Raw genomic sequence first — 16,921 nt, forward strand, 5'->3', positions numbered from 1 at the left:
ATGTTATTAAGGATAACCGGCACGAAAGAAAGCGTAGTTCATATTCAAACAGTTTCAGCAACAACCTGTGACATCAAAATTTAGGATAGAAAATTTCGCTCAAAAAAACAGCCGAAGAAAGTTATCGTAATAACAAGGCCACAGGACCTGATTAAATCTCAATACAGCTACTCGAAAACACCCATCCAAAGAGCAACGCACTGCTGACTAATGCCATGGAAAAAGCGATTAAAACGAAGAAGGAAAGATCCGTTTAGATGGCGTGAAAGAAAAATGAACCTAATCTGCAAAGGCGAAGGTGACAGGCCAGTTACAGTCAGCAGTGCAAGCTATAAAAATAAACAGTGCGCGGAGAAAAGTTACGTACTGGGGAAACTACAGGATAAGTTCAGCGCAGGCAGACGCTTCGAAGATATGTTTATACCAACTCAGTTCATAGAAACTTCAGTAGCTCGGAATAGACCTTGTTGGGGTCTCGGTGCTGACGCCCGTTATTGCGAATGGGTCGCAAGCCCCAAGGGTAGCGTTGGCCTGACGGCCTGGGGCACTGGAAGCATCCGAAGGTCCCGGCAAAGCATGAGAAGACTGGTAACAGAACAACTTGTTTATTCTAACATAGCAAAAGAGCGGCCGGTCAGGTCGACCGAAGTGGAGAGACGGGAGAGCACGTAACTCAACAGTACAAATCGGAGCCTCTCTCCTGGCGTCCGGGGGCAGCTGCTCTTATACTCTCGGCGTCGCGGGCCAGAAGGAAGGTCACGGGATGAGCCCACGCGACGGCGCGCACGGTCGAGCCGAGAGACATGGTGAGCCGAGTGTGGTGACGCATCGCCAACCCGCCGACGGACAGACCTGCTGGCTCCTCACTTGGGGAGCTCCGCTCCCCGGCTGCCGCGCTTTGACAAGCGTGGGCACACACACACACACACGCACATACGAAGACACGTGGCCCTGAAACGCGCCTGGACACGCTTGGCGGGGTGGCGTTGCGGCGGCGTCGAACGGGCCAAAATGTCTGCCGCTTTGAACGAAGCCCCGGCGTCCGTTGCATCCGCGCCGGCATTACCGCGCGTTGTAGGCGAAACGTAACAGACCGCCCCGCCGGGGGAAGGAGATCCCGATGGTCAGGGGACTGCATCCGCTGTCCGGAGGGATGTTGCTCGATGATGCTCATAACCGAAGTCGGGCGTCCTTTGGCGTTTCTTGAGCGCAGCGCACAGAGAAGGCCTCGTTCTCACGTTCAGGTGCACACAGGACACTGCAAAGTGACTTCGGGAGAGTTGACATTTTTGTTCTCGTTTCCGGCAAGCGTTAGAACTACGCCGAAAGTCAACCGCTCAGTCAGCAAGCACGGCACAACCCTCACTAAGCCCTGCCAGGCTCTTTCCCCTTTTATACTGCTGCCTAGTTCCTTACAGTAGTTTAGCAGCACTCAGAACGCGTCCACAAATCGGAAAATTGCACTAGAAAGCACATCATCACTTTGAAACACTACACGAAAGCAATAGGTTAAAAATCCTGCCTCAGGAAGAAAAACATCAGTAACAAGCAATTTTGAGGCTGATTCCCACGTTAGGGGCTTCTACTTAAGCCATCGGCGTTACCGTTGAGACTCCCCTTTTTGTAACGCACCTCAAAGGAATATTGTTGCAAAGCGAGGCTCCAGCGCAGGAGGCGGCCATTTTTGGGAGAGATGGTCTGCAGCCATTGGAGAGGGCAGTGATCCGTTTCAATGATAAACCTCGAGCCGGCTAGGTAACATGACAATTTCTGAACGGCCCACACGATACACGCACACTCTTTCTTGGTGGCGCTATACGCCTGCTCACGACTCGTCAGCTTACGACTAGCATACAGGACGGGGTGTTCTACTTCTCCATTTTCCCGTTGGCACAGTACAACGCCCATGCCTCGCTCACTAGCATCACACTGAACAACGAACGCTTTTGTGCAGTCGGGCGATCGTAGCACAGGCTGGCTTGTTAGGGCGCTCTTTAGGGCGCTAAAAGCTTTTTCCTTTGTCTCGTCCCAGACGACTGTTTGCGGCTCTGTCTTTCTTAGAGCATCCGTTAGGGGAGCCGCGATATCAGAGTACCTGGGGATGTACCTCTGATAGTAGCCGGCGACACCTAAGAACGACCGAATATCGGTCTTCGTGCGCGGTTGCGGGAAGTCTCGCACAGCGGCCACCTTTATTTCAGAGGGGCGGCGACGACCCCGACCAATCACGTGTCCGAGGTAGACAACCTCGGCCTGTGCTAACTGGCACTTGGGAGCCTTGACTGTCAAGCCCGCATCGCGCAGGCGGGTTAGCACTGCCCGCAAGTGCGCCATATGCTCAGGCCAGGATGCGGAGAATATCGCTACGTCGTCTAGATACGGTAAAGCGAATTCTTGCTGTCCCCGCAACACTTTATCCATGAGGCTTGAAAAGCAGTATGGCGCGTTCTTCAAACCAAAACTCAAAACTTTAGGACGGAATGTCCCCATTGGTGAAATGAACGCCGCATACCTACTAGCCTCTTCTGTAAGGGGAACCTGCCAATAACCCCTGACAAGATCTAGGGTGGAAATAAACTGAGCGCTACTCACTCTCTCAAGGCGCTCCTCGATGTTAGGGATCGGATAAATTTGATCCTTAGTGATGGAATTAAGCCTGCGGTAGTCGACGCAAGGACGAGGTTCCTTGCCCGGTACCTCAACTAAAATCAGAGGGGAGGTATAATCACTCTCACCCGCCTCAATAACACCGAGCTGTAGCATTTTCTTTTCCTCAGCCTCCATAATATCGCTCTGGCGGGGTGACACCCGGTACGCCTTGGATCGTACTGGCTCTGGGGAGGTAAGTTCTATGTCATGAGTAAGGACAGTAGTCCTACCAGGCCTCTCAGAGAACAGACCTTGAAACTCTTGTAAGAGCTGGTGTAGTTCGGTTTTCTGCTCAGGCGACAGCGATGCTTTACTTAAGTCACTAATGACTTGATCGGTGTCTTTCCTGTTCGTCACTGAGCCTAGTCCCGGAAGCTCGAGCGGAAGCTCTTCGGGAACGTTTACCATCATGCACACCACTGCTTCCCGTTGCTTATAGGGTTTGAGCAGATTACAGTGGTAAACTTGCTGTGCTTTCCGCTTTCCTGGCAGACTCACCACGTAGTTAACGTCCGACAGTTTTTGAACAATCCGTGCTGGGCCCTCCCACTGCACGTCGAGTTTGTTCTTTAGCGATGTGCGCAATATCATGACCTCATCGCCCACCTCAAAACGACGGGCCCTGGCTGTCCGATCATAATAAACCTTGGCCCTCTGCTGGGCCTCTGCCATTGCTTCACCTGACAACTCCTGTGCCCTTCTTAAGCGTTCGAGGAGCTTAAGCACGTACTCTACCACGACTGGGTCGTCGCCCCTGCCTTCCCATGATTCTCGAAGCATGCGAAGCGGAGATCGCAGCGAGCGACCGTACACCAGTTCAGCTGGCGAAAACCCCGTAGCCGCATGCGGCGCGGTCCTTAATGCAAACATCACTCCAGGCAGACACAGCTCCCAGTCAGTTTGATGTTCAAAACACAATGCTCTCAACACGCGCTTCATGACGGAGTGGAGCTTCTCAACGGAATTCGACTGGGGGTGGTGCACTGAGCTGTGTAACAGCCTTACCCCGCACCTTTCGAGAAAGGCTGTCGTCAAAGCGCTAGTAAACACTGTACCCTGATCTGACTGGATTTCTGCAGGAAAACCAACTCGCGCAAATATGGACAGTAGTGCATTGACTATCTCAACTGAGCTGAGTTCTTTAAGCGGCACTGCTTCAGGGAACTTTGTCGCTGGGCAGATTACAGTCAAAATGTGTCGGTACCCCGTGGCTGTTACCGGCAGAGGTCCCACTGTATCAATAACGAGCCGTCTAAAAGGCTCCGTAATGATAGGTACCAACTTCAACGGCGCCCTCGATTTGTCCCCTGGCTTGCCCACCCGCTGACAGGTGTCGCATGTCTTCACAAAGTGGTCTGCGTCCCGAAAACACCCTGGCCAATAGTACTCTTGCAAGAGACGGTCCTTAGTTTTCTTAACTCCTAGGTGTCCGGACCACGAACCCCCATGCGACAAGCGCAACAGATCCTGACGATAGCATTGAGGCACGATCAGCTGATCGAACTCCACTCCCCTGCGGTCTAGATACTTCCGGTACAGGACCCCACCTCTTTCCACAAAGCGAGCATTTTTCTTGGCGATACGTTCCTTGACAATGCAGCGTATGTTTTCTAGGCTGCCATCCTTCTTTTGCTCGGCTATCAAAGCCGACCGGCTGACTTTTAGCAACCTGTTTAGTCCGTCTGACGTAGGCGCGATGAGCAAATCTGGAGACAGCTCTTCTAACTTTCCCGTGTCGGGATTTTCCTCTCCAGTATCTGGTGCCTTTAACGCTACAGGCTCAATTTTATTCAGTTCGAGCGTGCTCTGAATATCAGCTTGCTGCGCCTCTGACCCTTTCTCATCGTTCAACAACGTTGGCCCCGCAACTACCGCCTTTGCAGCGAGCTCCCGAACCTTCGATCTGGTTAAGGCCTGAACGCTAGCCTCACCAAACAAAAGCCCCTTCTCGCGCAGGAGGTGATCGGACCTGTTCGAAAATAGGTACGGGTACTGGGGGGGCAGCATAGATGACACTGCGGCCTCCGTCTCAAGTGCTCCGAAAGGTCCTTCAATAAGCACTTTTGCTACCGGCAGACACACGCTATGAGCTTCCACTGCTTGCTTGATCCATGCGCACTCGCCCGTGAACATATCGGGTTCTACGTAAGAGGGGTGAACTACATCCATTGTAGCTGCGGAATCGCGAAGCACTCGGCACTCTTTCCCGTTCACGAGGAGGTCTCGCATGTAAGGCTCGAGAAGCTTCATGTTCTCGTCAGTGCTGCATAAAGACAAAAACACGACTTTTGTTTTTGTTTCTGGACACTGCGCCGAAAAGTGACCCGGCTTCTGGCACGTATAACAAACGCGCGCTTGCCTCGTCTCGAACCGCTTTCTGCGTTCGGCTTCGGTTGCCGCCGTCTCCTTACGTTCGGTCGGACTGCTTTCACTCGCATCCGCACTACGTGTATCCCCCTTTGCTCTCATGGGTGTGAACTTCGGCCTCTCAAACTTGGAGCCAAATTCACCCTTTTGACCGTCCTTAGCTCCGCGAGCCCGACGCGTCACAAACTCCTCGGCTAACTCAGCGGCTCTAGCCACCGTACTAACGTCTGGCCTATCCAAGACCCAGTACCGCACGTTCTCAGGTAACCGACTATAAAACTGTTCTAGCCCGAAACACTGCAGAACTTTCTCGTGGTCACCAAACGCTTTCTCTTCTTTGAGCCACTCCTGCATGTTTGACATAAGCCTGTAGGCAAACTCTGTATATGACTCACTTTTGCCTTTTTCATTTTCCCGAAACTTCCGACGGAACGCCTCCGCTGACAGCCGGTACTTTTTTAGCAGACTCGATTTCACTTTGTCGAAATCCTCTGCCTCCTCTCTCTCCAAGCGAGCGACTACGTCGGCCGCCTCGCCGGGTAGCAAAGTGAGCAAGCGCTGTGGCCACGTTTCCCGAGAGAACCCCTGCTTCTCGCACGTTCGCTCAAAGTTAACCAGGAACAAACCAATGTCCTCTCCAAGCTTAAACGGCCGCATCAGGTCAGTCATTTTGAACAATACTCGTTCTCCTGCACCGTGTGCCTGACTTCCATTACGAGCGCGTTCCATCTCTACCTCGAGACGCTTCATTTCCAAAGCGTGTTCGCGCTCTTCTTTTTCTTTCTGTTCTTTTCGTTCACGCTCATCTTTCTCTTTCTGTTCTTTAAGTTCATGCTCATCTTTCTCTTTCTGTTCTTTAAGTTCACGCTCCCTCTCCTCAATGGTCTCAAGGCATTCCGACAGCTCGTCATCCTCAGCTTCTAACTCAAGAATAGCCCTTAGCAGTTCTGGTTTTCTGAGTTTGTCTGAGACATCCAGACCCAACTCTCTTGCAAGCTCCAGCAATATCGGTTTGCGCAACGACTTCAAATCCATGGCTGCTCTGAATGCTGCTTTCTCTACTGCCTACTATTGTCTTGCCGCAAATTAACCCGGCAGCAACGACAACCACAATTACCAGCTCTGTTTCTGACACTAACAAAAGCCTGGCAAAACTCAGAAGAAGAAAGTCCCGCACTCACCAAACCTCGCAGCCAAGAATTCAGCGCAGTCGTTCCGCTGCAGGCAACCAGTCATCACACAGGGCTCGTTGCACTGCTCCCGGATGGTCGTTGTGCTGCTCAGCATACATTCAACCGCATCTCTTCGCTGCTGGCCTCCGTTGTCGCGATCTCACCGCTGGCAACCAGTTGTTGGGGTCTCGGTGCTGACGCCCGTTATTGCGAATGGGTCGCAAGCCCCAAGGGTAGCGTTGGCCTGACGGCCTGGGGCACTGGAAGCATCCGAAGGTCCAGGCAAAGCATGAGAAGACTGGTAACAGAACAACTTGTTTATTCTAACATAGCAAAAGAGCGGCCGGTCAGGTCGACCGAAGTGGAGAGACGGGAGAGCACGTAACTCAACAGTACAAATCGGAGCCTCTCTCCTGGCGTCCGGGGGCAGCTGCTCTTATACTCTCGGCGTCGCGGGCCAGAAGGAAGGTCACGGGATGAGCCCACGCGACGGCGGAGCATGAGCCCACGACGGCGCGCACGGTCGAGCCGAGAGACATGGTGAGCCGAGTGTAGTGACGCATCGCCAACCCGCCGACGGACAGACCTGCTGGCTCCTCACTTGGGGAGCTCCGCTCCCCGGCTGCCGCGCTTTGACAAGCGTGGGCACACACACACACACGCACATACGAAGACACGTGGCCCTGAAACACGCCTGGACACGCTTGGCGGGGTGGCGTTGCGGCGGCGTCGAACGGGCCAAAATGTCTGCCGCTTTGAGCGAAGCCCCGGCGTCCGTTGCATCCGCGCCGGCATTACCGCGCGTTGTAGGCGAAACGTAACAACCTATAGAGATCGCATTTCTAGATAATAAAGGAACCTACGACAACATAGACAGGAAATTCTTACGGGATATTCTGTAGCACGAAGGCGTATATGACGATCTTGTGGAGCTGCTGAGGGAGATATATAGAGACAGCCGAGTACAAATTGTATAGCAAGGCCCAAAATGATAATCGAGGGGCGGAAATCCACCAAGGACTGAAGCAAGAATGTCATTTGTCTCCGTTGTTGTTCACGCTTTATGTTGAGGGTATAGAATCACGACAGAAAGACCATGAATTAAGTTTCGACAAATGGTGCAACAGGAGGTCCACTGATGTTTGCAGATGACATAGTGCTACTAGCGGACAATCAAAGAGGTTTACAGACACTTTCGAATATGTGTGGCAACGTAGCGACAAATCTGAGCCATAAGTTTAGCACTTAGAAATCGGGAATTATGATCTTCAATGAAGAGACGTCTAATCACGCGGTATCAACAGGAAGTCACACCTATAGTCAAGCAATATAAATACCTCGGCGTACGCATAAACGAGGGAAAGAATTACTCTAGCACCCACCAAGATAGCCTGAAAATAAAGGGGAAGTGGAATACAGCATTAATGAAACATAGAACATTCTGGAGCAGCATTAAATGTGAGGTGGTACGTGGAATCTGGAAAGTAATAATGGTGTCAGCGCAAAAGTTCGCAAATCTTATTCTGAGCCTGAAATCGGATATCTTATCCGCGTTGGAAGTTAACCAAACATTGTTAGGCGGCTTGGCTTTGAGAGCCCACGGTAAAACTGCGAATGAGAAAGTGCCGGGTGACATCCATGGGTTGGGCCTCTTTGGATGTCAGAGAAGCACTTAGCAAAATCAGTTTTGAAGAAATACTCAGAAACATGGGTCAAAATAAATGAGCAGCTAAAGTCCACAAATATCTGTACCTGAAAAGCGGGGACACAGAATGGAGGAAGAGGTCGAGAAAGTTGGTAACCAGGTACAGGGAAATTTAAAGCGTAAATAGACAACGAGGAGCCATGAAATAAAGTGAGCGATACAGACAGTGAATTGGATGGAAAGAACGGAAACTGACAAGACCACGGAGATTGACAAGAATGACAAGAAAAAAATTACAAGGAAAAATCTGTACGATAATACAAAGGGTAGTGCCTTGGTATTTAAAGCTCTAGCTGGTTGTCTTAGTACAAACACGTACGGGAGGGAATATTTGTAACAAAATGAAGCATGTGTGTGCGTCAGGGAAAATCCAGAGACAGCACATCCTAATGCAATTCGAAGGAATTTACCCAATGAGACCCGCAGATGATGTCCACCTTCCAGAAGCGCTTGGGTTTAAAGTTGAAGAAAGCATCAACCGGCCATATGTCAAGATAATCAAGAGCAGCTTAGAGTAACGGTGGGAAAAAAACCAGGGATGAGATTGATACTACCGGATCCGTTACAGGCATAGCAAGGTAGATAGAAAAGCTTTGAGGAAGAGAAAAAAAAAGGATGAAGAAGTTGTATACAAAAATGCTAGAATGAAAAGCAGACCCGAATAAATCAAGCAGGCTAGGCGACTATTTGTCATCGCCCCGTTTCAAAGGGGATGCCAATGAATCATCATCATCGGGCATTGGAGCAGACGCCCGACGGACGCCGCAGCCATTTTTCGTGCATACGCCAGCGTTGGTGCAAAGGTCGAGTGCCACTGTCGCCGCGTGAATATTGTCAGTGCAATGTGGAAATCACCGTCCTGTTTCTGAACGGCGCTAAAACATTTAAAATCGGACAATTTCGCAACTACAACGCCTTGTTTCATTTCCATGTTCACCTCTATTTGGAAAAATTGGTAGACACCGGCTGCAGAGCGACTGCACGTCGCCCCTTTTTTGTATTTACGCGTAAAATGCCTGCGTTTCTAGTTTGAAGCGGTTGCGTTTCAGTTTTTGTACGCTAATTAACCAAGCTATTTTCTAACTAGCAAAACTAATAACCTGCCTAAGTAAAGTAAACAGGCAAAAATAAAGCTAACTTACTAACAAAGCTAAGTAACCTAACGTAATTAATCAACTAATAATTTGCTTGTTAAGCTAGTTAATCATATTTTATAACTTATCGCTTATCACTTATCTAACTTGACAATACTGTGAATAGAGACAGCCGATCGAAATATTTTGAGCGAGGAATGTTACTATAGGAAGAAGGGGCGTGGTGGAGGCACGATAATCACACAATGGTGCGTGTATAATATCAGCACAAGCGCATCGCACGTTAATGTAGTTTGCCTAAAGTTTCCGTCGTAGGTTCACTCTGCAGGCAAGATGAAACAAATGTGACAGAGGTCCCTTTATTGTCGAAAGCTTTGCATCTACCGCGGCAGACTGAGCCTGACGATGATTACTATTTCTTGGCATCCCCTTTGAAACGGAGCAATGACAAAGGGTCACGTAACCTGCTTGATCCCCTCTTCTTACGCCAGCCTCACTGGTGCCACGTACTGTCACTGTATGAAACTTTCGGAGCAGCTTCGTGATCAGAAGGAAAGCATAGAAGGACCCTGATAGTATCCTTGCATACCGTGTCATAGTGACCAGGTTTTTGACAAGAAGAACTTGCACTAGTATGAAATTTCGCTATTGTGCCGCAGTAAAATACACTTCTGCTTAAACGCTTTGATGCTCAAAGAGCTGACACTTGTATCGAAAGTTATATATCCCAATTTGAATAGGCCTCCGACGATGCAAATATTCGCCATATAAACTACAGATAGTTCGAAAGTTTAGAAGTAGCAATTTTTTCAGGGAGTCTGTCTAATTAGGACGCTCCAGCTGCCTCCACTTTTACTCGATATTTCATCTCTATTACATAAATAATCTTTACTTTGAATCAATACGAAAAATGTGCATACTCCGACCCTGAGTACATGTTGTGTATCTTTTATTTAAATCTGTAAAAACTACATCTTTCAGAGCGGAGCATGAACTAGCTATTCCTCAAAGTCGCTCCCCAATTATGGCTGGATCTCCGACTGTATGAACCAAACCATATATCCCGGCCTTCATCGTTGCGCCCTGAAAGCAAATGAACAGTAGGAGCAGTGTAATTATTTGATTACGGACGTGTTCTAGACAGCAACAATGCTGCATTGCTCTTGCAATTGAACGTAGCCAGAATTCAATTACGTTGAGGCTCCCATACGAGATACATTGTTCAGTCGTTTTGAAACCGAATAGCCTTCTTACGCTCCTTCACCCGTTTTCGTGGTCTTCGGCGGTCACATGCTCTCCCTCGACGTTTGATTGTTAAATCATCTTTATTAAAAAAAAATACTGGCCTCTGGGCACGGACTTAGATTGTACAAGAGAAAGCTTTATTATGCAAGGTGATGGCGCATTGATCTATGTTAGGCGAACCAAATAATACATGAATAATTTATTGACTGGAGGGCTCATTAGGGAAGAGGATGGTAGGAGCATAAAAACCACTAAATGATAAACCACTAAAAATGATAGTCTTATAAAGGTGGCGGATATAAAATATAATAAACATTTGTTGCCCAATCCGTGCCGTGAAGGTGATAGGGCAGCGAAGCTGTAAGCGACAGCTAGAACGATCACCCTTTGCTACGTAGTTTGAAATTATTCACATGGCGACGTTCACGTGTACTTTACCTAATTACTAGCCTAAGACGTTTCTACGGCCTGCGACTTGGCTTCCGCCACTACTTCTTGCACCTACTAGTGCACCAGGAAGAACAGAAATGCACTTAACCACACTTTCACCGCGCATCGTATGCACGCTGCTCTTAAGCGTTCCACACAATGCGTGGCCATACCATAGCACTGTCACAACACAAGTCAGTTGCAGTAGCCGGGAAGCGGCAACTGCACCCTATGTAACCGCAATCTTTACCGGGAAACGCTTGCGGTGAACGCTATGCGCGAAGGCGACCTTTCTGGTTCTTTTTATTTCGAATCATTTTTTTTTTCGTTGCCCCGCACGGCCAACGCGGCCGCTGCCGCGTATGCGCTGAAACCCCTTAAACTTAGACTTCGTAAAGTAGCGACACTCTCCTCCTCCGCCTTCACTCCTCCTCGTTTCTCCTCTCTTTCAACCCCCTCCTCGACCGTGGCGCCGCCTACACTGCTCGAGCGTAGCAACGGCGCCAACATGCGCTCCTCGCCACTCCGTAGTCGCTTCTCGAGCAAAAATGGCGCTGATGCCCGGCGCGAGGGCCCACCTTATGCTATTAGTCCAATAGCGACGCGGCGTCTGCCTCGTCCACAGCACGCGAGGAGGAGGCGGCATTCTTCAAGCGTGGCAGCACTTTACGAAGTTTAAAGGGCTTAGTATGCGCGGAGCCGAGAGCCATCTGCTGGTGCTGCAATGAACCCAGCGGCGCACGCCGCCCACGCGGCCCACGCGTCGCGAATCTTCCGAGTTTTGCCTACCGACATAAAAGACCCACTGGAAGGTAGAGCTATACTGCTTTCGCTGCGAAAAAGCGGGAGGGGAAAGAGGGATGGGGAACCGGGCATGCGGCATCAAATCGTGCGTATTATTCCAGTCTCCTTTACGAACTCGTGGAGCGCTGTAGGTGACGTTCGCGGGCCTCTGCTTGCGGAGATGTCCATTCGTCCAGCGCCGGTATTGGGCCAATGGGGTTAACTACATTTGACGGTTTCTGTGAAATTCAGAGCACTACTCTGCTAAATTCCGTACACTTGGTATCGCTGTTGTCCAGCACGCGGGGTCCATAAACGCACCGACGCAAGGAGCGCGTTCACACAGCCGAGTTGCGGGCCACGTTCGTTCGCGAACGCCAGCTAACATCTGGGACAATGCTCTTAACCAACTAGCCCGCCTTAGTGTCTTGAAAGCCCCTGGGATGCACGTGCTATCGCACGGGGGCTTTGTGGCCTCGAGGGGCTTCGATGAAGAGGGACCAGGGGAGGGGGTGGGGGGAGAAATGTTTTCCTCCCTCCGTTGTTTAGATGCTCTGGTCGGTGGCTGCGCTGCGTTGCGTACCTCCGTAAATAGACAGTTTTAGTACTGCGTACGGAACGTACGTAAGGGCGTTGCATACGTAAGATTGCTACGTTCTGCAAAGTGCGCCTGTGCAGAACGCAACACGAACGGTGCGTGATGCGTACGCGGCCGCTGCGTGCGCACGCATCCGATTCTTGCGTGCGTACGTAGGGAGCCCTGCGTGCTGCGCTCGTGGTTCTTGTTTGTTCGGGAGAGTGCGAGACAAAGGAGTTTCGCAAAATGGCAGCGTCAAAGGCGACCAGCGGAAGGCCGTACTTTTCAATGGCCTACGATTTGGCTTGGCTGCGTGAAGTGAACGCGCAGAAGCCATTCCCGGAACCTGCACGGTGGGAATGCATAGCGAAAATAGGAAATTTGTTTTTGAGAAAGCGTTCAGTGTGTGCTGTTTGCGCGAAGGGCTCGACCTGCTTTTGGTGCGATTCGTCGCAAATGACCGTGCCTGCCTCAGAAAGTAAGAACTCTGTTTTTGTGCGAAGCATATTACGAGAGCTCAACCCAGCTCCTCAGGCGCGGCGGTGTCGCCTTCAATACCACGTGACACCGTGACGTCACGACAGAGGAGAAACGGGGCTCCAACTCGCGCCGTCGCTCGCGGCGTCGCGGCAACTCTTGCAAGATGGGCTGGGTGGCAATCGAACCAGGGTCTCCGGAGTGTGAGACGGAGACGCTACCACTGAGCCACGAGTACGATGCTTCGAAGCGGTACAAAAGCGCCTCTAGTGAATGCGGTGTTGCCTTAGAAACGAGCTGTTTCTAAGGCTCAGGCGTGCGTCGCTTGCTCAGGCGCACATTTCGTTGCCGCGCCGAACGCTGCGTTGCTCGACGCTCACCGCGTCCAATGCGGGGCGCGTAGTCGCTGCGCCGTAGCCAGTTGTCTTGCACCCCTTGGCGGGTCGACGGGAACGCTATCGCGTTCCACTCTTGAAGGCGAAGCAGAGTAACGCATGAGTTGTTTCTTCTACTAGCCGAACCAAATATAGCCAAGCAACAGCAGTTCACCAGGCTAAACAGTGGTTCAACAACTAAAATAAAGGCTAGTATGCTTCGCATCCTGGGCTTAACCTTAGCTAAGCCACAGCCATTTTTATTTTTCTCGATATGATTCGTGTATTTCATCCGTATTAAAAGTAGAGTCTCTTAACGGCCTAAATATAGTTCGACGAAGCGAGAACACGCCCACACGTTACATCACGTTAGCGAAGTCAACAGCGTCTAGTTTGACCGACGGTTCGACGTACTGGCTGACGCGGCCAAGGCGCTCCGACGCGCCCGGCGTCAAACGCTTGCCCGTTTACGTACGTAGGCATTTCGCAGTACTAAAAGCCCTAACGCGACACGCGCTCCTACGTTCCGTAAACCACTTGCGTGCTGCGTAAGTATCGTTATGGCGCAGTATACTAAAACTGTCCATAATCTCCGTCGCCTTGACATGGTCGTTGCGAAGCACGTCAGAAGCCGGTATTTGTTGCGCGTCTTCTGTCGAGATGCGCCATCTCGTCTTGCCTGTTCCCCATCGCTGAGGCCGACTTCCACGGACAATGTGGGAGATCTGCGTGGTTTTACAGCGAGTGGTCGGAAGAGAAAGACGCTCACGTGCGCAGCCGTTGTCGTCACGTGGTCGTCATTCCGTTGTCGTCACGCCGTATTGGCGATGTTCCTGTCGTCGTCTCCGTTGTCGTCATATGTATCCACGTTGTCACGCCGCTCTCATCGTCATGATGTCACCGCCTTCTACTAAAACATGCCAACAACAATGAATGCCGCGATTACAAACACTGTTATCAAATTCAGGTGCATACTTCGGAAGTATTGCTTGTGCGTCCATTGCCCTTTAGGGAAGGAGGATACATATTTTTGCAGCTCTAAACCATTTAACGTCGGCGGACTGCATAATCCATTAGCTTATTTTGACACGCATACTCTTCCTCTCTCTCTCTCCCCCTTTCTCTCTGCTCAATTTCCAATTCCTAGTTCTGCTAGCCCAGTGCAGGGTAGCGAACCAGAAAGTCACACATGGCTAACCTTTATACCTTACCTCTCTCACTCGACAATCGCAATCAACGGTTCCCTCAACAATTCTTTATTGAAGAGCTTGTGAACAACGCTTCCATATTGAAACAGAAACGGCGTTACTTTTATTGGTAATTTAGCCGGTGCATCAGGACGCATCTTTGCGAGTCCTAAGACAGCATCTATTTTCCCGGATAAACGGGCTGCCGTAAGGCTTTCGACTTGATCGATCTCGTTTCATAATGAAGGGACACTGTGTTTGACTAGGAATTCACGTTTAGTTCAACTTCTATAGCCGTTTCTTTATTCTTTTTTTTTTTTCTGGTAGGCATAAAGCTCTACAGGAAGGAACAGGCCCGCTGTATACTCACTAGCGCCCATATTGAGTGCGACTGTTCCCCCACACTCGGCCAAAATCCCTAGTATCCTACCATATTGCTTAGATGGAGATGGTAAACGCCGCCGTTTAGACGTGTCTTCTACCGTTCGTTCTACCGACTTGGAAATGCCGGGATGTGGGTGTGAGAGGCTTTATCTGAAATGCAGCTTGACCTAAACTGTCATGGCTACACGGTTGGGCTTTCTTAAAGTAAATTCTTTAAAGAAACACGTTTTCTCTCATACTTGCTACATCTTTCGATAAAGCTTACTCATGTACTCTACATGAGCGAGCGAGGTAAACAAGAACAGACGCCGGTAACTATAGCACAGCGCGTACATATATTGCCGTCCATCCTCCAACTTCGGCAGCCCGTCGGTATATTTTTACGTTTCATCCAACCGTACTAGCGGCGTCAAATAATGCGCGAACAGCGGTACCCGTGCCCGAAGCATAACTGAAGGTACACAGTGGGTGCCGTTGGTGAATGATCTGCATTCACAAGTGCGCGAACATTCGCTGTGATTTGTGCATTGTGCGGGGATGCTCGGCTCATATACTGCGATATTTTCACTCCTGTTTTTGGTTCTGTCCTATTCGTAAGTGAGAAAAAGAACAAAATTTGGAGTACACGTAAGCTTCGAATTTAAGAGTGGAATGCGATGGCATTCAAAGATCCCTCACTGCTTCTCACGCTTGCCGGCGACTGCTGCTTATGTAACCGCAACGTTTACCGGGAAGCGCTGGCGGCAAACGCAACGCACGAAGGCGTTGCGTTTCTGATTGAAACGCGGCGTCCTTCGTGGGCCCATAAATGCAGGTAGTGCAAAGCCGCGCCAAAAAAAGATTACACAATTTTTAGTTTGCTGTTATTGTTTCGCATGTTTGGTAGTTAATACCCGTGTCACACGGGTATTAACACGGGCCCTCGCGCCGTGCATCAGCGCCATTTTTGCTCGAGAAGCGACTACAGAGTGGCGGGGAGCGCAAGTTGGCGCCGTTGCTATGCTCGAGCAGTATAGGCGGCGCCACGGTCGAGGAGAGTGTTGAAAGAGAGGAGAAACGAGAAGGAGTGCAAGCAGACGACAAGAGTGTCGCTACTTTACGAAGTTTAAGGGGCTTTAGCGCATACGCGGCAGCGGCGGCGCCGGCCGTGCGGGGCAACTAAAAAAAAGTGATTCGAAATAAAAAGAACCGGAAAGGTCGCCTTCGCGCATAGCGTTCACCGCATGCGTTTCCCGGTAAAGATTGCGGTTACATAGGGCGCAGTTGCAGCTTCCCGGCAACTGCTTTCACAAGAACAATTTGTACTAGTATGAAATTTCGCTATTGTCCCGCAGTAAAATGCACATCTGCTTAAACACTTTTATGCTCAACGAGCTGATACTTGTATCGAAAATTAGATATCCCAATTTTTAGCATGGAATAGGCCTCGCACGATGCAGATATTCGCCATATAAACTACAGATAGTTCCAAAGTTTGGCAAAGAAGTGGCAAATTTTTCAGGGAGTCTGTCTACCTAGGACCCTCCAACTGCCTCCACTTTTACTCGATATTTCATCTCTATTACATATATAATCTTTACTTTGAATCAATATGAAAAGTATGCCTACTCCGACCCTGAATACATATTGTGTTTCTTTTATTTAAATGTGTAAAAAACGATATCTTTCAGAGCGGAGCATGAACTAGCTATTCCTCAAAGTCGCTTCCCAATTACGGCTCGATCTACGACTGTATGAACCAAACCATAAAGCCCGGCTTACATCGTTGCGCCTTGAAAGCAAATGAACAGTAGGAGCGGCGTATTTATTTGATTACTGACGTGTTCTAAACAGCAGCAATGCTGCATTGCTCTTGCAATTGAACGTTTCCAGAATTGAATTACGTTGGGGCTCCCATACGAGATACATTGTTCAGTCGTTTTGAAAGCGAATAGCCTTCTTTCGCTCCTTCAACCGTTTTCGTGGCCTTCGGCGGTCACATGTTCTCCCTTGACGTTTGATGGTTAAGTCGTCTTTATTAAAAAACAACATACTGGCCTCTGAACCCGGACTTAGATTGCACAAAAGAAAGCTTTATTATGCAAGGTGATGGCGCTTTGATCTATGTTAGACGAACCAAATAATAAATGGATAATTTTTTGACAGGAGGGCTCATTAGGGAAGAGGATGGCAGGAGCATAAAGCGCACGATTGAATAATACCGCTAAATATGATAGCCTAATAAAGGTGGCGGATATAAAATATAATAAAATTTTCTTCCCCAATCCGTGCCGTGAAGGTGGTAGGGCAGCGAAGCTGTAAGCGACAGCTAGAACGATCACCCTTTGCTACGTAGTTTGAAATTATTCACATGGCGACATTCACGTGTACTTTACCTAATTACTAGCCTAAGACGTTTCTACGGCCTGCGACTTGGCTTCCGCCACTACTTCTTGCACCTACGAGTGCACCAGGAAGAAGAGAAATGCATTTAACCAC

At 49.7% G+C, this 16,921-nt stretch overlaps 1 protein-coding gene across 3 annotated transcripts in view; it reads right to left on the reverse strand.

The window, feature by feature from the left end:
• LOC126528044 (glutathione S-transferase-like) overlaps positions 1 to 16,921 on the reverse strand; it is a 111,121-nt gene that overhangs the window by 15,120 nt on the left and 79,080 nt on the right. The window contains exon 1 of one of the 3 annotated variants that reach the window (XM_055069103.2): positions 13,642 to 13,933. The exons of 1 other annotated variant lie outside the window; for it this stretch is intronic. The gene's annotated coding sequence lies outside the window, so the exon portion shown is untranslated. Of the gene's footprint in view, positions 1 to 13,641; positions 13,934 to 16,921 lie in introns of those variants that run through there. One more of the 3 variants, XM_055069101.2, reaches the window with a different exon arrangement.

This window comes from Dermacentor andersoni, chromosome 9 (assembly GCF_023375885.2).
Source record: "Dermacentor andersoni chromosome 9, qqDerAnde1_hic_scaffold, whole genome shotgun sequence".
Classification (NCBI taxonomy): Eukaryota; Metazoa; Arthropoda; class Arachnida; order Ixodida; family Ixodidae; genus Dermacentor; species Dermacentor andersoni.